This window comes from Pangasianodon hypophthalmus, chromosome 21 (assembly GCF_027358585.1).
Source record: "Pangasianodon hypophthalmus isolate fPanHyp1 chromosome 21, fPanHyp1.pri, whole genome shotgun sequence".
Taxonomy (NCBI): domain Eukaryota; kingdom Metazoa; phylum Chordata; class Actinopteri; order Siluriformes; family Pangasiidae; genus Pangasianodon; species Pangasianodon hypophthalmus.
Genome location: NC_069730.1, coordinates 10,713,388 through 10,735,633, shown reverse-complemented (window position 1 = coordinate 10,735,633; position 22,246 = coordinate 10,713,388). Strand labels below are relative to the sequence as shown.

At 37.7% G+C, this 22,246-nt stretch overlaps 1 long non-coding RNA gene across 1 annotated transcript; it reads right to left on the bottom strand.

Annotated features, from left to right (window-relative positions):
- Positions 1-5,381: 5,381 nt before the first annotated feature.
- On the bottom strand, positions 5,382-21,608 carry LOC117599937 (uncharacterized). Its single transcript, XR_008300651.1, has 3 exons — positions 21,412-21,608; positions 7,470-7,830; positions 5,382-7,341 (listed from the first exon to the last, which is right to left on the bottom strand). It is a non-coding gene; the product is annotated as an uncharacterized LOC117599937 (long non-coding RNA).
- Between the last annotated feature and the right edge of the window lie 638 nt (positions 21,609-22,246).

Here is a 22,246-nt window from a genome sequence, read left to right as displayed (position 1 = left end):
AAGCAGCAGAGACTTTTTCATTTCCCCAGGTAATCTAACTGGCAGTCACACTGATGTGCACAAAGTTTATTTTATCACAATAAAATTTTAAATAAATTTTAAAATAAAATGTGCTATTTTTTTTTAACACAAAGTTTATTTTGTAATCCTCACAATGCTTTTGTAATACCGAGGAAACAACAGCATTCATACTGTGAAATCTTGAATGGCCAGCATGCAGCTTGGGACGAAATCATGTGGCAGCAGCGCAATGTATAAAATCATGCAGGTCAAGAGCTTCAGTTAAAGTTCAGATTGACCATTAGAATGAGAAAAATGTGATCTCAGTGACTTTGACCGTCACATGGCAAGACAGGCTGATTTGAGTATTTAAGAAACTGCTGATCTCCTGGGATTTTCACACACAACAGTCTCTAGAGTTGCCACAGAATCATGTGGAAATACAAAAAAAAAAAAACAGTGAGCGGTGGTTCTGTCGGTGGAAATGCCTTGCTGATAAACGAGGTCAGAGAGAATTGGCCAGACTGGTTTGAGCTTACAGCACTTTGATGGTATCTAGCAGGTAAAAAACTGCTCTTTACAACCATGGTAAACGGAAAAGCATTTCAGAACACACAACACACTGAACCAGGAAGAGCCAAGGTTCACAGTATACAAGGCTCAGAATTAGGTTCTAAGGTTTGCAAGACATTGCAAAGAAGTCATGTTTGTATACTCATGTGTAGCACTGCTCGTTCTCATGCCTTCTGTGTAAACTCTGGAGACTGTTGTGTGTGAAAATCCCAGGAGATCAGCAGTTTCTGAATTACTTAAACCAGCCCATCATGTACCAATATCCATGCCACGATCAAAGTCACAGAGATCACATTTTTTCCCCCCCATTCTGATGTTTGATGTGAACATTAACTGAAGCTCTTGACCTGTATCTGCATGATTTTATGCATTGTGCTGATGCCACTTGATTGGCTGATTGTATAACTGCATAAATGAGCAGGTGTACATGTGTTCTATTATTAAAGTGATGGCCAAGTGTATGTTTATGTTGTATAAATATTCTAATCGAATGTTTTAAATAATTTTTTTTTATGATGATGTTTGTCCAGGAAGTTGGATGTCAACACATGAGAATATGGCTAAAAAATAAAGAGAGGACTGAGAGGATTGATTAAATGTGAGAAATGTTTGCCACAGTAAAAAAAAATTTTGACCCCTTGATTTCACTACACTACACTTCATTTAACTTTCCAGATTTAATGTACTTCATTTCAAAGATTTTGGACTCTTTGGAACTATGGCAAATATTAGGTTTGTTCTGGCTCAAAAAATCACTCAAGCCACCCAGAAAAACTTCAATTAGTAATTAGATTGTGTATATTAATTTCATCATAGCATGATTTTATTAAAATTGTTCCATGCCTATCTATACATTCTATCTAACTGAAATGATTATACATTCTGTAATACTTCTGTCACATATTCACACCCTGACACCTATAACTATGAGACCTGAGGCCTATAATTATGAGATAGTATGCTCACTGCACAAGACTGAACACACACTCTGCCCCTGGTGCATAATTTAGGAACACCCACAAATGCTTTGAAAATTGACATGATTCTAGCAAGCATTTCTTAACCCACCACCACCCCCTCTTCGAAACTAATCAGAAATTAGTAATAAATAAATTTAAAAGTTTGATAAAAATTTATTTTATGCACTATTAGACACTCCTAGGAGAGGGAGAGAATTAATATTCTTCCCAGGAAAGAATCACAGCACTGAGATCTTTCCTGTAACGCCTGTTTATAAAGAACATTTGAAGTTTTCAGGTTTTTTCTTGTCACAGTGCTGATGCTGACTCTTGCTAAAAAGTTGACCATAACACAGAGTTCAGATGCTGCACTTTGGAGGTTGCTTTGCAATCCTCCCAAACAGCTTGTTGTTGCAGGGGTAGTTTGCATTACGTGACTTTGAAACTTGACCATCCCAAACAATTAATATACCATGCAATCCTGAAGCTGAGCTCTTTAGACTTACTGGGGGAATATTTCTATTAAGAGATTCATTCATTTTTTATTAATTACTTGAATGGTCAACAAGCATCTGTCTCTTGTAATGGACGACAAAGTGATTGCATGCCAATAACCTCATATTTATACCCCAGAAAATATGGAAATGACTCAAGCTCAGAGGATTTTTTAAAGGATGCCAATTTATTTGCCTTTATTTAGACTATTCCTTAGAGGTATCAATGATTTTGCCGTAGTTATTTATTAATACATTTCTAAATGATATCCTTCTGGCAGTTGCAGAGTGCCCCCTTGTGGTCTGAAAAGGACAGACAATGCAACTTAAAAGAAAAGATGAGGTTGAAGTGTACAGAGAAACTGAGATGAGAACCTAAAAAAGGCAGAAGAGGAGAAACATGCCCAAAGCATCAATGAGAATGGAACACTAACTTGCTCATTTTTGTCATTGTTCTAGGCTGAAACTACTGATTATTTTGATAATCCATTAATCTGGTGATTACGTTTTCAATTGCTCGATTAGTTGTGTTTTTTAAAAAATATATTAAATAGAAAAGATATGTATTTAAAATATTTATTTGCATTTTAATCAGCACTACTACAAAACTCTTTCTAAACTAGATTTAATTAAATAACAGTCCACTAACTACAGTACAACATTACTGACATCAGACAATCCATCACAGAATGAGAATATCATCAGGTACTCATGTCAATCAAATGAGACATTAGGACTAAGGCAAGTTCAGGGCCAGCCCAGGCTCTGTTGGTGTCCTAGATGAGATTTTACATTGCCCCAAAAACAACATTATAAAAGATTAAGTTTATTTTAAAGAAAACACTGCACTTAACTTGTACTAAACTTAAATAAAACAAAAAATGACCCACAGTGTTCATGCCAGTTAAGTGGTTCTAAATAAGCTATTTCAAAATAGTAAACATCAATGGCTGACATGAACAGTTGTTAACTTGTGATTTTTACCTCTATAACGCTCTTTTTTCTGCTCCTCTTCTCTGTGACGCTCCTTCCTTGTGCACCTGATAATTTTGGGGTTTTTTCCCTCATTTTTTCAACATATGATGATGATGATCCAATTATTTGTATTGTATAATCGCGTAGTGCTAGCGGAATAACTAGTACGTATGGTAACAGCACTGGCATGAATAACTAAGGCATTATAGTGATGTATCATAATCACGTCATGATGCAGGCAGTGTTTAAATTAGTCAAGTCAAGTGGTTTTATTGTCATTTCAACCATATACCAGCTAGTACAGTACACAGTGACACGAAACAACGTTCGTCCAGGACCATGGTGCTACCTAAAACAACACAGAACTACAACAGACTAAACATTACTACATAAAGTGCATGTGCAAACGTGTGCAAACAGCACAAGTACAATAACTACTAAAACAGGACAATAGGTACAGTAAGAGACAGTGCAGCTCCGACCAGTACACAGCTCTAGTGTGAAAGTGTCAGATTTAACAGGTAGTGCAAAAGAATAACAATATAACAAAATGCTGTGAATGTAAACATAGCATACTATGACATATAATAAGATAAACTTATACCATATGTGGACATAGTAGTTATTGGGGTAGCAGCCAAGTAGAAAGTATGTTAGTGACAAGAAATTATGTACAATATTTTTATAAATATAGTAGCATCAAAAATGCAGGTAGTAAATACAGTGTAAAAATTGCAAACAGAGTGGGATGGTGCTCAGTTCAGAGTTTGTGTGTGTGCGCGCGTGTGCGCGCATGCGGGCACGCATGTGTGTGTGTGTTGTCAGTCCAGTCTCTGAGTATGTGAGGAGTCTGAGGGCTTGGGGGAAGAAACTGTTATACAGTCTGGCCTTGAGGTCCCGAATGCTTGGGTACCAGAAGGCAGGAGGGTGAAGAATTTGTGGGAGGGGTTCGTGGGTCATTCACTATGCTGGTGGCTTTGCTGATGCAGTGTATGGTTTAAATGTCTATAATGGAGGGAAGAGAGACTCCAATGATCTTCTCCAATGTTCTCACTATCCCCTGCAGGTCCTTGCGATCCGAGACGGTGCAATTTCCATAACAGGCAGTGATGCAGCTGCTCAGGATGCTCTCGACAGTCCCTGTGTAGAACATGGTGAAAATGGGGGGTGGGAGATGGGCTTTTCTTAGCCTTCACAGAAAGTAGATATTTTGCTGGGTTTCCTTGGTTATGGAGCTGGTGTTGAGGGACCAGGTGAGGTTCTCCACCAGGTGAACACCAAGGAATCTGGTGCTCTTGATCTCCACAGAGGCGCCGTCGATGTTCTGCGGAGAGTGGTCGCTCCGTGCGCTCCTGAAGTCAACAACCATCTCTTTTGCTTTGTCCACATTAAGAGACAGGTTGTTGGCTCTACACCAGTCTGTTAGCCCCTGCACCTCCTCTCTGTATGCTCACTCACTGTTTTTGCTGATGAGACCCACCACAGACAAATTTCAAATGGACAAATTCAAAATAAATGCAAAATAAATTTCAGCTGCCTGTTTCGCTCACTGAAACACTCCAATGCTAAATTTCAATGCTCGGGATTAGTGAATCGACTCTTTTTGGGATCAACTTGGAATGGCGGGAAGGATGGAGACTTGACGACTTAACACACAAGATATACAAGTCAGATCCATAAGTATTTGGACAGTGACATAATTTTGCCTCTGTACACCACCAAAATGGATTTTAAATGAAGCAATCAAGATGTGATTGAAGTGTACAGACATTTCTTACACCCTCCACTTTCACAGGCTCAAAAGTAATTGAACAACTGACTGAAAAGCAGTTTCATAGCCAGGTGTGGCCTATTTCCTCATTATTTGATGACAAATTAAGGAGATAAAAGGTCTGGAGTTGATTCCAAACATTGAATTTGCATTTGGTAACTGTTCATTGGAACTCTCTCTATGTGATCCAAAGAGGTGTCGATGCAAGTGAAGGAGGCCTTCATGAGGCTGGGAAAAAAAAAAAACAAAGCAGACCTATCAGAGAGATAGCAGAAACTTTAGGAGTGGCCAAATCAAAAATTTGGTACATTCTTAAAAAGAAGGAATGTACTGGCGAGCTCAGCAACACCAAAAGACCTGGAAGACCACAGAAGACATCTAAAGTGGATGATCACAGAATTCTTTTCTTGGTGAAGAAAAACCCCTTAACATGTACCAGAATGATGGGAAGAGAAGAGTATGGAGAAGGAAAGGAACAGCTCATGATCCAAAGCACACCGTATGTATATATATATATATATATATATATATATATATATATATATATATATATATATATATATATATATATATATATATATATATTTATTTATTTATTTATTTAGACACACACACACACACACACACACACACACCAATCAGCCATAACATTAAAACCACCTGCCTAATATTGTGTAGGTCCCTCTTTTGCCGCCAAAACAGCTCTGATCCGTCGAGGTATGGACTCCACAAGACCTCTGTAGGTGTGCTGTAGTGTCTGGCACCAAGATGTTAGCACAAGATCCTTTAAGTCCTGTAGGTTGTGAGGTGGGGCCTCCACGGATCGGACTTCTTTGTTCAGGATATTCCAAAGATGCTTGTCTTATATATAAAACATTTGTTTTGCAGTCTAATTATTAATTTGAGGCCGTGTTCATTTTCAACCCATCGAGTTTTTATACAAACTATTCATGATTTGACCAAAGTAGAGTGAAATAATATTTTCTGATAGACTTGGAAAGTTAGACATATGACCATAAATGTGTGATACGGCCAGAAAACCGAATAAGGTCAGAAAACTCAATACAAGGCGGATGGTTCAAGCAGGGACATCACGATTCCACTGTTTCTCACATTCTCACAAATGAATGATGATATCACTCACATTAAAACACAACTTATGTCATGAGGCCAGCAGGGTAGTGTACTGCAAGTTTCCATACCGTAGAGAAAGTTGTACTGTTCTTCCTGCTCCGCCATTTCAGTCAAATGTGTTTTTAGTGTGCTTCATAACACATTTCAACTAAATGATAATGAAATTCGTTGCCAACTATTTCTATCATTGATTTTTATCGATTTTGTCGATTAGTTGTTGCAGTTCTACATTGCTCAGCTTGTTGTACTTCAAAAGCAAAAGTTAAGTGGCTCTAGGATTAGAGGTGTCTAACGTAGATTTCAGTGATCTAGCAAATATTTTCAAAAGGTGTTCAAGTTACTACAAAATATTCAAATAAATAATTAGACAATGCAAATTTTTTGCAGACAGTATCTCACTTACAAAATGTTTATGTAGACACAAACATTACAGAATCATTCACACATAGCAGAAATTTAGTGTAGCCATTCCACCTACCGGCATAGTTTCAGAGGTGGAAAGAAATCCATACAGACACGGGGTGAAGACAAGAGTCTTGTGTAATAAACTATATAACAATGTTATGACCTTTTTCCATCAATATTCAACAGCCAGAGGATAACAGAAATAAATAAATGCTCTCATTTTTACTAGGGTGTTAGCACAGCTCTTAGCACAGTTTCCATTAATACATTAAAATCAGCACGCTTTGGCCAATGTGCCCATCAGACAGGCATGTGATTTACTTCTGGATTTGCATTTCCCTTAGATTTTCAGAGAGCAAATCAGCTAATATTTCTTTGTCTTAATATTGAATTGATTGTTTTTGTTGAACAACTTGCTGCATTGCTTTACCCCAATGGGTTTCTGTGTTTATAAGTAGGAGAGGAACATTTCACATTAGTGTCCAGATAATTCAGAAAACTGATGGTTAGGGCCGGGATTTGTTCTGTGAAGAACACGCAAAAGGAAACATTCATGAACTGGCAAACCATTCATCCAGATCCCATCCCCCACACACACATATCCAAAATGCAGTATTTAAGCCCATTCCGGCCTGCAGCGAGTGCAGCATATAATTTAAGTAACAAAACAGCTAAATGAGAAGAACATCCAGATGATTACACATTCATCTTCCGCTTCCTTCCATCTGCTAGACACAAACGTGTCTGCACACACAACCTCCAATTAATCCCATGAGGCAGGCAGCACATTTGGTTCTATTTGTGTCTCCCTTAAAAACTTGAGATCTGTGAGGAAGAGCAATAAAGAGAGAGAACAACGAAGCAAGCCTTACAGAAATAAAAAGGGGGGGGTGGCAGGACCCAGAGGGTGAATGTGTAGTGTGTCTCTTTCTCCCATGGCGAGGCAGGAAACTCAGGCACAGTTACACTCATTGTTCAGTGACTTTCACAAACTAAAATCCACCGACAGCAATGAATGTTGATTGTAACCCTTGAAGGAAAAAGGAGAGAATAAAGGACAAAGTATCTCAAAAGGCTGGCCGAGATCTGGAGATGTTTGGGCAGGTTGCATGGCACAATCAACGGTCAATGGTTTTATAACATATACATCAAACTCACCGACAGCGTTGAATGTTCCACAAAACCAGCCAGAGGGAAGAGGGAAGGAGAGGAAGAGGACATACAGACATGTAATGAGCAGCAACATCATTACCAAGATTCCTGAAAAAAGAGACAGAGAACAAATTATTCTCACTGTCAGTAGATAGAGAGTTTGAATCCCAAAGATGCCACAGTTATTCACGTTTGGGAGTCACTTGAGTCTGAGAAAGCAAGTGTTAGCATTTGATCTTCCATAAATTAGAATAAAATGGGTTAAATTATCTAAAAACAGAAGTTGACCAAAGTTTTGTACAGTGAACTGTACTTACCTTGTTCTTTACACCTGCATCACATAGCACAATCTCTGTTGAGTTCTTTCCTGTTACACATATTACAAAATCTCCTGTGATTTCTGTAGATTCTGCAGCCTTTAAGGCCTCAATTTGTTTTATCATCACCTGAGGTTTTAAATGCCGCTTCAGTAACAAGATGATTCATATTGCCATCTCAGCCATGAGATCTATAAGAAGCCCCAGTGTTCTCCAAGGTCAAAATAAATCAAAAATATTATTCTATAATAAAAATAATTTAATACTCAGAATTACAGTAGTCATCTGGCGTTCTTCTCCATTATTGATCCAGTCAAACCAGGTACTTGATTTCTTGTGTGTGTGTGTTACCTTAAGTTACTTTAAGTTAAAAAAAAAAAAAATCCAGCAATTTATATATTAATTAATTTTATATATTCTTATTGTATTTATTCTTATATATTCTTTAAATATTTTATATAGTCATGTTGTAACTCAAAATGTTTGTACAGTAGTTGAACTTCATATACACATTTTATGAAATGCAATCAGTGATCCATACTGTTACTGTCAAAATTTGAAAATACTGTGATATAAGACCTTTGGCAATATCACCCTCCCTGACTTTTTAGCATTTCTTCATTTATGCACAATTTTCGAATTGAATAAGAATGTGATCCATGCCCTACTTTCATAACAGTCAAACAGCAAAAAATTTGGATGTCTGCTGAAAAACATCAGATGTTATGCTGACAATGCTGTAAGACCTCATAAAATAAAGCTCAGCTGAAATGAAGTCACAATAACAGAATCATTTTTCATAATTTAAAAAAAGCCCTACAAAAGCCAAATAATACATAATTACAAAAAAAAAAAAAATCATCTGACTCTGCCTCTCGCCCTGCCTCTCGCTTGCTCACACACACAAGCTTCATTCATATGGTAGGCAAGCACACAACCCACCCACTTGCTGATACAAACACATACACACACACACACACAAGTCTGCAGACAAGAGGTCATACTCATTGCTATGAATACACATTATCAGTTCAAAGCTAAAATGAAATCATTCACCTCATTCCCCTAGTCAGTCTTATACATAAGCTAAAAAAACACAAAACTCAAATTACAAAATATATGAACGTGCACGCACGCGCGCACACAAAATCCTTCTCAACCCCAGCATTAAATGTGAAACAGAAGAGGGTGGGGTGTGGGTTTGCCATGACGACGGGAGTACTGGAGAGGCATGCGTTAATCCACAGACCTCCTAGGAAAAATGTCTGTGTGTGCGCGCGTGTGTGCGCATGTGTGCATGCATGCATGTGTGTCCATGTGCATGTGTGGGGAGGGGTCAGGGCAGGACCTTGCACCCAGTGTTTGGGGAAATTTCTCTGTGAGGAGAATGCACAGTGATCAGCAGGAAATGAGGTGGGGGCAGATTACTTGTGGTAGCGCATGCACACACACATGCACACATGCAGCAAAAGGGTGGTCCCACAGAAAAGAGAGACATATGTAACACACACACACACACACACACACACACAGAAATAGTCTACCATCCTTCATTATTGTAGCTAAACACTGTTCTACCACATGAATTTAACTATAATTTTGGACAGTTTACAGACAGAAGCTTAAATCCTACATAGTACACCCATTCACATAAAGAGGCTAAAGCAAATGATTAACATCGCTTAAAAACTGTAGGTCAAAAGTCATAAGCCATAAGCCAAGAACACACCAAATCAGGACCATGTGAAGACCTTCATTAAGTAGCAAATCACTGTAGCAAAGCCATAATTAAATTAGCTTTTTTAAAGAATTATTCAAAAAGCTGAATGATCTACAATTTATAATTTCCTTTGTGTTTCTTTAACCAGACTACTCAAGACAAAAGTATCTCTTTGTATGGAGGGAAAAAAAAAGGTGCTGGCTTCTAAGGAAAATCAAACTATTTATACATCTCTAACCACAGAGACAGACAGAGAGAAACAAAAACATTTCTGGAAGGTAATAATTTTGTTCTAGTGACTTTGGTCCCAGTAAAAATAGTACAGCAGGAAGCAGCCTTAGTGCTGTCACCATCTGCATAACATACACTCACATAACCTCATGAATTACTGCAAATGGAGACAATTCCAGTTGCAATTACTGCGTTACTTCAGGATATCTAAAGTCAGGTCATAAATATTTGGACACTGACAAAGTTATTGTTATTTTAGCTGTCTACCACATTATATTGGAGTTGAAATTAAATAATGAAAATGAGGATATTTACATCCAAATTGGGTGAAAAGTGTTGGAGTTACAGCACTTTTTATATGCTGCCACTTTTTATTTGGACTTTTAAAAACACTTTATGCATTCATTATTAAGGGAATCTGCATTTCAAAAAGGTCAAAACAGCTTTTTCTTTTTTGGTGCAGCTCACCCTCCTCAAGGTTTGGTGTGTTGTACATTCTGAGATCCTTTTCTCCTCACCATGGTGGTAAAAAAATGGTTATTCAAGTTACCATAGACTTCTTGTCAGCTTGAACCTGTCTGGCCATTCTCCTCTGACCTCACTCATTAACAAGACGTTTCTGTCCACAGAACTGCTAACTGGATGTTTATTTGTTTTTCTGTATCATTCTGCATAAAGTCTAGAGACTGTTGTGTGTAAAAATCCCAGGCAATCTGCAGAAATACACAAAGCAGCCCATCTAGAACCAACAAATAAAATCACTGAAATTACATTTTTTTTCTCTATTCTGAAATTTGATGTGAACATTAACTAGCTCATTAGCTCTTGCCCTGTTTCTGCATGATTTTAAGCATTTCAGAATCACTGGCATGTTTATGAATATATGGACTACACTGTGTGCTCCTGTAGTGTGCACTCTCCAGTGATGCGATTTTCTTAGTCTGATGAACCCACATATTTTATATATATATATATATATATATATATATATATATATATATATATATATATATATATATATATATATATATTTAGTTTTAGCTGGAAACATGTGGACATGCAAATGCGGGCATGCCAGGGACATCTTACAAAGCAAGTAACAGGGCAGACAAACAGGAAGAATAGCAAGAAGACAGAAAGGATGTAAAAAAAAAAGAGAAAGAGCACACAATCCCAAACCCAAGCCAATGTCACCATCATCCCTCTCATACTACATTCAGGTGGTTTAGGTAGAAAAAATGCTATATCATGATTTTTTTTTTTAAATAATAATGATAATAATAATAATAATAATAATAATAATAATAAACTTTATTTAATAAAGCGCCTCTAAAAGCAGCTTCTCAAAGTGCCGAACACAATATAAACAATACAATAAAAACAATACAAAATCAACAAGCAAATGCAAGTTTAAAAAAATGTGTCTTAAGTTGAACTTTAAAAATATCATAATTCTGAACTTCCCTAAGTTCAAGAGGCAGAGAATTCCAAAGGACAGGAGCACAAAAAGAGAAAGCCCTCATCACCCATAGATCTTAGACGTGTTTGATGAACAACCAGCAAGTTTGACTGAGAGGAGCACAATCTACGATTAGGAGTGTACGGATGTAACAATTCTGTAAGGTAATGTGGTGCCAGGCCATGCAATGCTTTGAAAGTAAGCATCATCATTTTAAAATCAACTCTAAACCTGACCGGGAGCCAATGCAAGGATTCTAAACACTGGAGTAATATGACCTAGTCCTAGTCCCAGTTAAATCCTGGCGGGCATTAAAGCATTACTTAGCTAAAATGTGTGCAGAAGCAATTATGAAAAAGCAATTGCATATACTGCCCAATGACCAAGCCCGCTACATACAGCAAAAGGTCTTCCTTCTCGTCATCATCTCCTCCATTAAAGAAAAAACGCAGCACTCACATGATTCGAAGCACAACAGGAACAGACAAGTGTGCTTGAGACAAGTTACTAGTGCGCTTGCTGACCATTCGGGGGGGCGTAAGCGACATCCTAATTGCCCCCAGCTCAATCATACCTCTCAAGCTGCAGACCACCTTGTGAAAACTGAAAGTTAATGACTACTACTCTTCTACACAACTACCAATAATAGTGAGCAACGTGCAGGACATGTCTAATGTACAGTCATAAAACAAACACTTAGTGACAAGACTTAGTGTGCTTTTTTGCAGTGTTTAGTCCATTTGACATGTTTTAAACTAGTTATTTATATAATTATCGTGTGCTTTATTGAGCAATTTCTTGGGTAATTTTTTTATTTGTACTTGAAGGTTTACCTTTTTCTTCGCTGTATTTCTGACCAATGAGTTTTTCCACAAGCATTTTCAGCCCTACATGCTCCACAGCCAGCACTTTTTTCCATTTAATACAGACAGCAAACAAACCAAGGGTAGTACATTTCAGTCTGATTTGAACTTAGCAACCAGATTAACAGTGATTTAATATATAATTAATATTTAATATTTCACATATGCAGCTTTTAGTCCATTTGAAGCAAACCCTGGGGTGATTCCCCTTCAGTGCAGTTCATTTGGGCGGGTGAGAACAACAAAATAACCTGTCTGAAACTGTCTGAATGAGGTGGTCTCAGTCTGGCTTAAAGTACACTGCAGAAATGCTATGCGTGACTCCCATTTGTCAAACAAAAGCATTTTCACAAGGCCCACTAACACTTTTATACAGAGAGGCAAAAGCTTGGTACAATTAATAACTTCTCTTGTGGCCAAACAATCAATAAGCAATATGGGGCATTATTCAAATTCACAGCTCTTTCCTTAAGGTCACTTTTGTGTTCATTTATATAAGAATACAGTACAGAAACCCAGAAAAGCTACATATAGCAGAGCCCTTGGGCCCTTAAAGGAACTTTTCCATATGCTAGAGATATGACTTCACGTAACCCTATCCAATCATGAGGCCCACTGCCAGGAAGTGTTTGTCTGTAGGGATGCATGTGGAAATGGCTAGATCTTTAATCGTCTGCACAGAAAGAGAAAAAATATACTGCATGATAGAAGGGCTGAAAGACCCCAGAACTGAGCCCCCTCGTTTCTCACACCTCCCCTCACAATCTCTCTTCCAGGGCCACACTCCCGCAGGAAGACCAGAGTTTATTTTTGAATTGGACAGAAAGAATGTGTGCCATTTCCTGTGTGGTGCTCCATATGAACTTGGGAAACTTTCGCTCATCATGCACAGATTTTTCTCCCTACAGACTGCAAGGCTAAATGCTCAATTCCAATTTACTGTCAGATTTTTTGGTTGTTCACATAAAATCTGGACAATATCTGACAGCAGTCTGAACAGGTCACACTGCTGAAATGATCTGCAATGAGAGTTCAGCAGTTGTCTTCAAACTTGCACTAGTAGTGGTATCTACTGCTGAGTACTGGTCCACGTTTATTCATGTACAATGCGGGTGAGTCAAGAGGGCAAGCCCAGGAGAGCACACTGAGGTCGACCATGGCGGCCGGGCTCAGGCAGTCGAGTTCTCCAAAAATTTGGTCGATTTAATAAACAAAGTCCATCACCTTTGGATTTTGAAAATTATCAAATGAAACATAATGAGCAGCGTCTCAGGTGTCATTTTAGGAGGAAATAGAGCTCAAAAGCAGGCTAAATTGCCCAGTTATAACATGGTGCGTGTCGGTCGTTGTGGCATGTGGCTACTATCCAGTGAATTTTTAGATTAACCCCATAGTAGGCGGGTGAGAGTTGAGAGCATACAGTCTAGCAGCTTGTTTTGAGTAGTCTGAGACAGAGTTTCCACTAGAAATTTTTGGTTCTGCTCACAGTGTCCGGAAACATTTCAGTTTACCAGACAAATGAGTATAATTCCAGTCATATGTTAATTATGTGAAAAAAACACAAGAATAGCATCATCAAGTAAAATGAACTATTGTATTTTGCATACAGTCAGTATTTAAATGAACATAAATAAAATTGTGAACAGACTATGAACGCAAAAAACAATCTGTTAACGGAAGGTTCCAGTCCACTGATTTGATTGGTTGAATGATGTTCCAAGAGTGCTTATATTCCCTATAACCAGCCTAGGACATTTCATTGCTTGTATCCGTCTGATCTTCTGTGTTCACTACATAAAATTCCAGTTCCTATTTTGAAACCGTTGCTACAGTAGTGTTAATGACATCACCAGCAGACACGGCAAACGACACTTTTCAGGAATATTACTTTTGACTTTATTTATTTATTTATTTAGCTTTGTTTTAACTAGATTGAAATGTATTTAAAGAAGCACCCAAACATTACCTTGCAATTCATATTCTTTATCTTAAGAAAGTTGTCTGCTGCCAACTTAAATTCGAATGTGTCTAAAGTTTGTCTCGATTAGGCTGAGTAGAATCACTTGCTTTTAAGCGGAAACTTCGTTTCGTCCTTGTTCAACAGTGTGATTGGACAGTGACCTTTTGCTGGCAGACCTCAGTCTCAGCCTTGAGTTCTGCAAGGAAAAGGAAATTTAAACTTTGGAATTGATTGAAGTGGTATCTGATTGGATAGGAGGAAATTTTAATTTCAGACTTAAATAGAGTGTATGACTGTGTGACAGGAATTTTTAATTCGGTCCTTGAATAACGTATCTGGATTTTCTGTGAATGTCAGCAGAAAGTTATACCTATAAGACCAACCAGAGAGTCCATCCCTCAGACAAACCCCTGTGATGAATGGCGTCAGCATTATTTAGCTAAGATGTGTACTTTGCCAGCTCTCTTAATTTTCTCAGATAAAAAAATGGATATAAAATAAAATATGAAATCATTTAGCAAACTACATGGATCCCAGCTAATTCCTGTCTTCTTTTTTTTGATGCCTGTAGCTGTGATTTGCTAGAAAACAATGATTCCAAAGCAGTGGCTATTATAAATTAATGGCTAGCGGTAGATAATGATACAATCTCCCGTGGCAGCAAGCTTAAGCAACAACAATTAAACGGCAAGTTTTTTCCTTCAGCATATTGTCTATATTCATTTAAAGAGACATGCCTTATTGAATAAACAGAGGTGTAAAAAACAACTTTATTTACTTTAAAAATTATATGTACTTTATTTACTTTGATAAGTTTATGTACTTTAAGTTAATATTTTTACCAGATGCTGTGTCAGTCGGGATCTGAATTTACCGTTCATTTAAGAGTTACACACAAGTTTTTACCTGTCAAATACCGGTACTGGCAAATGGAAACTCTGGTGTGAGACATACGGTTGTATGTCTTTCATACAAAGATCTTTCATACAAGAAGACCAAATGGATATTTTTTAATTAGCCCAAAGTGGCATAAAATAGCAAGACTGGTAACCCTGTCATTAACTGTCCTATCCTCAGCTCCTCCCCAGAGCATGGAGCAGCGTGATTTCTGCCCCATGGACCTCTAACTTTTTTGAACAGTTGATATACTGTACACAGTGGGGCTCTGCCATACCTGCTCCTATGGCTGAGCCACTGAACTTGAGTGTGCTCAATTACATCATCTGAGAGAAATGATCAAATAAACAGAGTTTTAGATCTTTTATAAATTTCAGTAACTGCAGGACTACAAACAAAAACCAAGTTTACAAAAACTAAATGGAAACCCATCTTTCTGTCTGAGCGATGTGAGCCTTGAAAAGTTTGATCACCAAAACGTCTTATGTGCTGAGTGCTGCATGCCATTCTTGATTAATGTTTGATTGCTTAGAGTAACTCTCAGGTTACATTGTGTTAAAAAATAGTATTTAATGCAACAGATGAGGAGACAAAATAAAGGAATTTATTTGAAGCTATGCTGCAAAAAAAAAATGGTACATTTCTCCAGACTCTTTACTATTGGGCTGTAGCCCATGAGTCAGTTGTACTGTATGTTAACTGGAAGCAATAAAACAAGCACAGTGAATTATTAGAATTAATCTCATGTGACAGGATTATGCCGCATGTTCAGCTGTGGGCCAATCACAAACAATTAATCAAATTTCTCTCATGATCTATGTAAAGAATGTTTGTATTTCCCTATAATCTAAAAACAACTAAGAAAACAGGAAAAAGTTGAGTTTCACAATATTGGCCTAAAGACATTTAGTAGTGATTTAGCAGACATTTTGTCATGGCTTGCATCAAAATGAAGTAAAATAGTCTTTCTTTTGTCTTTCCTCTTGGTCTTAAAATAACCTAAATTCACCAACATTTCAGATTCATTACTCTCACAGGGAGGGGTACGGGACAAAAAAAAAGAAGAGAGAAAGAAATGAATGGCTCATTGACTTCTCATCCTTTACCAGCGGGATCCAACACTGCAACTGCTGGGATTATTTAGTGGATAATGGGAATAAAACTTTGTACTGTAGTGCCTTTTTTTCCTCTGTGATGTGAATCATTAGCTCTGACAGTGTGTTGACCTCCTCACGTGCCAAGTCACAGGTTCTGTCCTGTAGCAGGAAACTCCCATCTTCAGTACTGTTTTCTAGCATCTGTATTGAAGCCTGTAGCCTGGATGGGTAACTGTGTATTGGAACAGAAAGTACACATTTAAGAGATAAAAAAGATTTAGCTGCCGTTTCTCCAGTAAAAGGCTGTGTTTGCAGGAGCACGTTTGTTTTTCTTGCTGCCACTTTATGGATATGCAGGTCTGCAGTTTGTGTATCTGGAAAAATTTCAGGTGGTCTGAGATTTTGCCTTCCACATGCACGCACATCTCCCATGTATGTGGATGATTATTATGTCTGATGACACGGACAGACACCCACTAAGGTTTCCATGAAAAAACCCTTTCGGCTTTTTGTGGAATTTAGCTATCCTCTACAGACTATGCTGTAGAGAAATAAAGTGTAGAATATTCTGAATTTGTTAATATGAAATAAACATCAATGTATATCAATGTATTTTCAATTTAGCGAACATTAGACAAGCACGATATGTAGTTAACATCAGTTAACTATATTTATTAGGGATCCACCAAAAAAAATTGGGCTGATAATGGTCAAAAAGAGAAAGAAAAGACAAAGACCTAAAAAGATTACAACAATGTGTCAAAACTAACCCTTTACAAATAATGTTAATGATGATGGTAGTTAGAAAGTGATTAAATATGCTTTTTTCTCTCTCTCTCTCCTGTGCTGACAGCGCTCAGACAATTTTCAAACGCCTTAAGCAGCAGAAAATGAACAGAAAAAATGTTGGCCATGTGGACATTAGACAACCGATGTGTAAAAAGATTATACTATTATTTGTACTGATGTTTTTTTCGTTCACTGCAAAATCACCTAAAAATCCATCCAGCGGAGTTTTCATGATAGTTCCTTACTGCACAGCTGGTACTATTATCACACCCTCCTGACTTTCACCTTCAGTAACTGCTTTATCCTGGCCTAGGTTGCCTTGGGCCCAGTGTTACCAAGATAGGCTCCAGATACTCCACCACACCCTCCTGTACTTTCCTTAGATCTGAGATGGTGGAAATGCTCCTTTTGCTGGCTTTTTTAGACGATCAGTTCTTGACGATTAAATCAATCACTCGTGATTTTTTTAATAATAGGACACGAGCAGGGAAAAATCAATATTGCACAAGCCTAGTGTCAACCATCCCACACTAAAATAGTGATTCTTATTAAACCTATTAATGTGTATTACAGCACAGAAATGTGGCAGAGAAAGAAGCAGTATTATTTGCATTAGTGAGTTAGACAGGCCACAAAGTTAAGGACAGGCAGTGAAAACACAGCTTAAACACACTGCCACAGGCTCCAGATTGTGTTAAAGAGTTTATGCATATGGGTTCATTAATGCTGGCATGTTGCTCTCTCCACTGTAATGATGCACTCAGCATGGCACATGAAGCATGGTATCAACAATTTCCTTTCACAAAAATGAAATCTCTATCCACGCCACAGTTCCATTTGGTTTGTCACTTCTTTTTCCTCAACACTGCCAAAATGCTGTTGTTTGTTAGAGAATGTTATGGCTGCAATGGAGAAAAAGGCCACAAAATCCACCTGGTCAAGTGAAATCTGTTCAGTGAGGGAAGAAACAGCACAGTTAAATGCAGGCTCTATTTGAAAATAACATGCAATTACCTCCCACATCCCACTGTAATCTCAAGAAGTGGGCCAACCCGTGGTACTGGAAGTCATTTTGACTCAAAGCCAGAGAGATATACAAGAAGAAAACACAGGTGAAGGGGAGAACCCTTGATGGGAGTGCTCACACACTTGAACATTAAAACAAGTGCAAAAAGAATAAGCAAATTTTGTGTGTGAGGGGGGAGGGGTTCAGCGGCAGAGCAGGCTATCTAAAAACACATCATACACCCGGCTGCCAAAATCTAGTTATAAAGGCATGATGTCATTCAAAATGTTAAATTGGTCTAAATTTATGGGGTTTGTGATTGTGCATTATAACTATAAATGGCATCCTTAGGGTTGTGTGTGTAATCTAGACCACTATATTTTGGGTTGTGTGGTTTCCAAGTAAACATTTTTAAAAAGGTAGCTCACAAAGGACCTCATACAGATACATTATAGCTGACTGGAATCCTACCTTCGAGCATGGCACCAATATAATGGTGCTAAATACGGCATGTACAAAACCCAGGTTATTTACTCAGGTTTTCTACAGTGTTTTGGTAAAAACAGATTAGACACAATCATTCAAGATCAAGAACTAGTCATTGATGAAATCTCATTTATTTCAAAATGTGTCCTTAATGACCAAATCAAAGATGGGGTCAACATTCAGTATTTGAAAGTTTAGTCATACAACATCTGAAATGTCTAGTCCAAGAAACTCAAGACTTTGTGGCATAATCTTGAAAAGTTTCATCATTCACCCAGGCCCTGAGATATACAATGAAACATGTTCAAGATTACACCACATATCTAGTGTCCTAGACTTCTAGAAGAAGCAGAAGCAGAAGAAGCAGAAGCCTTTATTTGTCATATATACATTACAGCACAGTGAAATTCTTTTCTTCGCATATCCCAGCTTGTTAGGAAGCTGGGGTCAGAGCGCAGGGTCAGCCATGATACAGCGCCCCTGGAGCGGAGAGGGTTAAGGGCCTTGCTCAAGGGCCCAATATTCGCTAAATATTACAGAATTTAGTATTTGGGAATTTAGAACTTAGTGACAACTTCTGATTTCCCATAAGAATAAATGTAAAAATATACACACATCTAAATGCAGCAAGCACTGAAAAATAGACTAAATTTAATAATGTAACATTGGTACACTGCAGTTCACCAGGAAGACTTTTTTTTTTTTTTTTTTTTTTTGCTCAAAAGAGCATTGAGACACTGAAGAATTTTGTTGATAAGCTCTTTACCAAGGCAACGAGCTGTATAACACACTCTAGTGCAGTAGGATGACTGAGGGAAAATCAGTGGGACTGGAAGAGACTACCAGAGACCTACATTTCAGAACTGTAAGTTAATTACATATTATGTAAAATAATGGTTTATACACCTTTTATAACACAATATTATATCCCATATATGGAGGCATTTTGGATTTGTCTGTTTTCCCAGTCAGCATAAGCAAACCTAATACCTGATGGCCCACAAGTCACAAATTTAAATCATAAGGATTAACAAAGAGTTTAAAACTATGTTTATATTACAAAACTCAATTCTTCATCAGAATTGATCAATTCATATTTTTGCTCTGATTACTTGACTTGGTTCCTCAAAGTGCCAAGAAGGACTTATTTCCTTAATTTATTTTTTTTTTAATTTAGCAATTACTTTTCCTGGAAAGTGTAATTTGAAATCCAGTCCAACAGGTGTGCAATCTAAGAATCTAACAGAAAATGGAAAAAAAAAGTAGATGGGGATCATTTATTACAGATACTTGTACATCCACTCATCATCATGTCTAGCCTTTGGAAATTACATAAACCAGAGTCAGACAAAGAGGAGCAGAGAGAGGACTTTAGGGTGTGTATATAATCCCATAGGCTGTACCACAGGCCGTTTTAATCCCCAGAATGTATCGGCTTTCCGTGACCTTAGATGCCACACTGGATCTACAACAAACAAGTTTTGTAAAAGAGTAATCACACAAATCTGGAGCTTGTCAACACCAGACAGGACATGAATTAAAAACTTGAGAACATCCCCAGAGAATTTCTGCTTATAATTTAGGCTATAGCTTCAAGCACTTTTCACCTGCATGGATTGCCAAAGTCATAGTATTTACACATAGGATCTTGTATACTACAGACGTGTTACTTCTGTACTGATCTTTAGGCAAACACAAGCTAAAAATTTCATTAGAATTCAAATTTAAATTCATAAATAGATACATTCATAAATTCATTCACACACAGTAGCAGCTAGTAGCTGCTTGCTGTGCACTCAATACAGCAAAATTAATATCACACCTGAACGCACCTGTTCAGATTTAGAGTGAACTTGGTTAATCTTGGCTAACACTTAATCTTTCTCGGTTTATAGAAAGAAGCAGGGCTATGAAATGGTTGTGCATGAACTCCAAAATGAGAGCCATTTGAAGGATGCTAGAAGCAGCTCACTTGGTGTCATCTATCAGGCCACACTTAAAATCAACAAGATCACTTGTTCCATTCATCATAATACTCAACTGTAAATGGCTGGTTGTCCCAAGGTCACAATCAAAACTCAGCAGAGACTTGGCATTCGTGGTCTACACCCTTGGACTCTGGAACAGCTTTCCTAACAGCTATATTAGACAAGCCTCCTCCATTTTGGAATTGAGATCTAGTTTTAAACCTTACCTGTACACACTGGCATCTGATCAGGGTCGATGTGTGATGCAATGTTTTGCTTTGCATTGTTATTTGTTTGTGTAGCTGTTTGTGTTATTTGTTCTATTTTTAAAATCATTATGTTATTTTATTTCTTGAACCATTTTATGCAGTGTACAGCACTCTGGTCAACGCGAGTTGTTTTAAAATTTCTTACAACTATACACTAACGGATGGAGAAACACTAATCTCTGCAATTTCTCTCAAGAATAATGTTCATTAGCAAGACAGTGAACATTAGCGAGAGTTGGCTTCTCAAACATAGGACTGATAACAGAAAAGCAGAACAAGTGAAAAGTGCAGACAACTGTACAAAACTGATCACATAAATAAATTAAGCATTTATGACGTATTAAGTAGAAGAAGAAGAAGAAGAAACAGGACAATACGTGCAGAATAAAAACACCGCACGGTGAGGTGACCAGGTCCTGGAGCGACTATAACGCTGTCTGTCTATCCTACTCTGTATGTATAGGTGCACTACAAAAGGCAATAAACAGATTAGAGGCTTCTATACTTTAATTTAGTGTTAAGTCCAATCGTGAACAGACTGGAATTCAGCAACTATGGTGAAGGATAACAACGTAGTTTACGTCGACTCTGTTTCCAACCTGGACAATAAACACGTGAAAGCCACATTCACTTCCTCTCTACGCGTTCAACTTATGGATTTGGTTCCTGTACACACACAGAGTTGGGTTTTTAAAGTTTACAAGCCTATTTACAAGCTACGCCTCCCCCCTCCACCATGCTTATAATAACTGTAAAAAGGAGAAAAACACTGGAAACGATAGGCTTGAAAAGCTAAGAACTGCTTTGTGTTGCCGAAATTGCAAACTCTTCTGTTCTTATAAAGAAGACTGCAAGCTGACGAAGGTGCAAAAACACAATGTACTTACTTAGTTCCGTTTCCCTTGAACCATAAAACTGGTGACTACTAATGAAAAAGCAGAGTCCATTCTTGAAGATTTTTTTAAATGCTTATCGCCATTCTTCTCTGAGCTCTTCAAACTCCAGTTACAACACCTGCCCACTTCCACCCAAGTCCTCGCAGCTCTCTCTCTCCCGGTATAATTTCTCAAAATTCCGCTGACAATCACAGACACTGGGGCGGCGCGGTGTATCACATGACCGAGACAGGCTCGTTTATTGGCTGGGGATGTGTAGGTTGAAAACCGACAGACGCTCGCTATTGGTTTGAGACAAATCGTGTGTTAGAGTCGCAGATAAAAGGAATTTGTGTAAGGAGTTGAGGGTGGGGTTGTTGGCTTGGTGGGATGCAGTAAGCATTAATGTAATTATTATCAAATAATAATTTTTAAAATAATGATTTTGAATGCATTCATCAAGATTACACTACTCAAGGTAAAAATCACTAATGTGGCCAGTAGATGTTTGTCATTTGACCTAAACTTTGGAGGTGTAATCTCTTGTTTATCTTTATCTTTAAATGTAATTTTTAGTATAATCAACTAAACTGAGACATTGAAGTTATCCAAAATTGTACTTATAAATCTTGTATGAGACACTGTAGGGTAAAGCAATGGCGAAGCTACTACCATTGTAGCTAGCGCTCTTATTAACATTATTCACAAAAGGAATAAGAGTAGGCCTGGTTTCCTTTTTATCAGTTGAAATCTGAAGTTTTATGTGTGAATGCAATCATTTAATAAAAATCTGACTAGCTAGTCCTAACTAGAATAAAATGATTTTAAATGTCATCACAACCAAAGA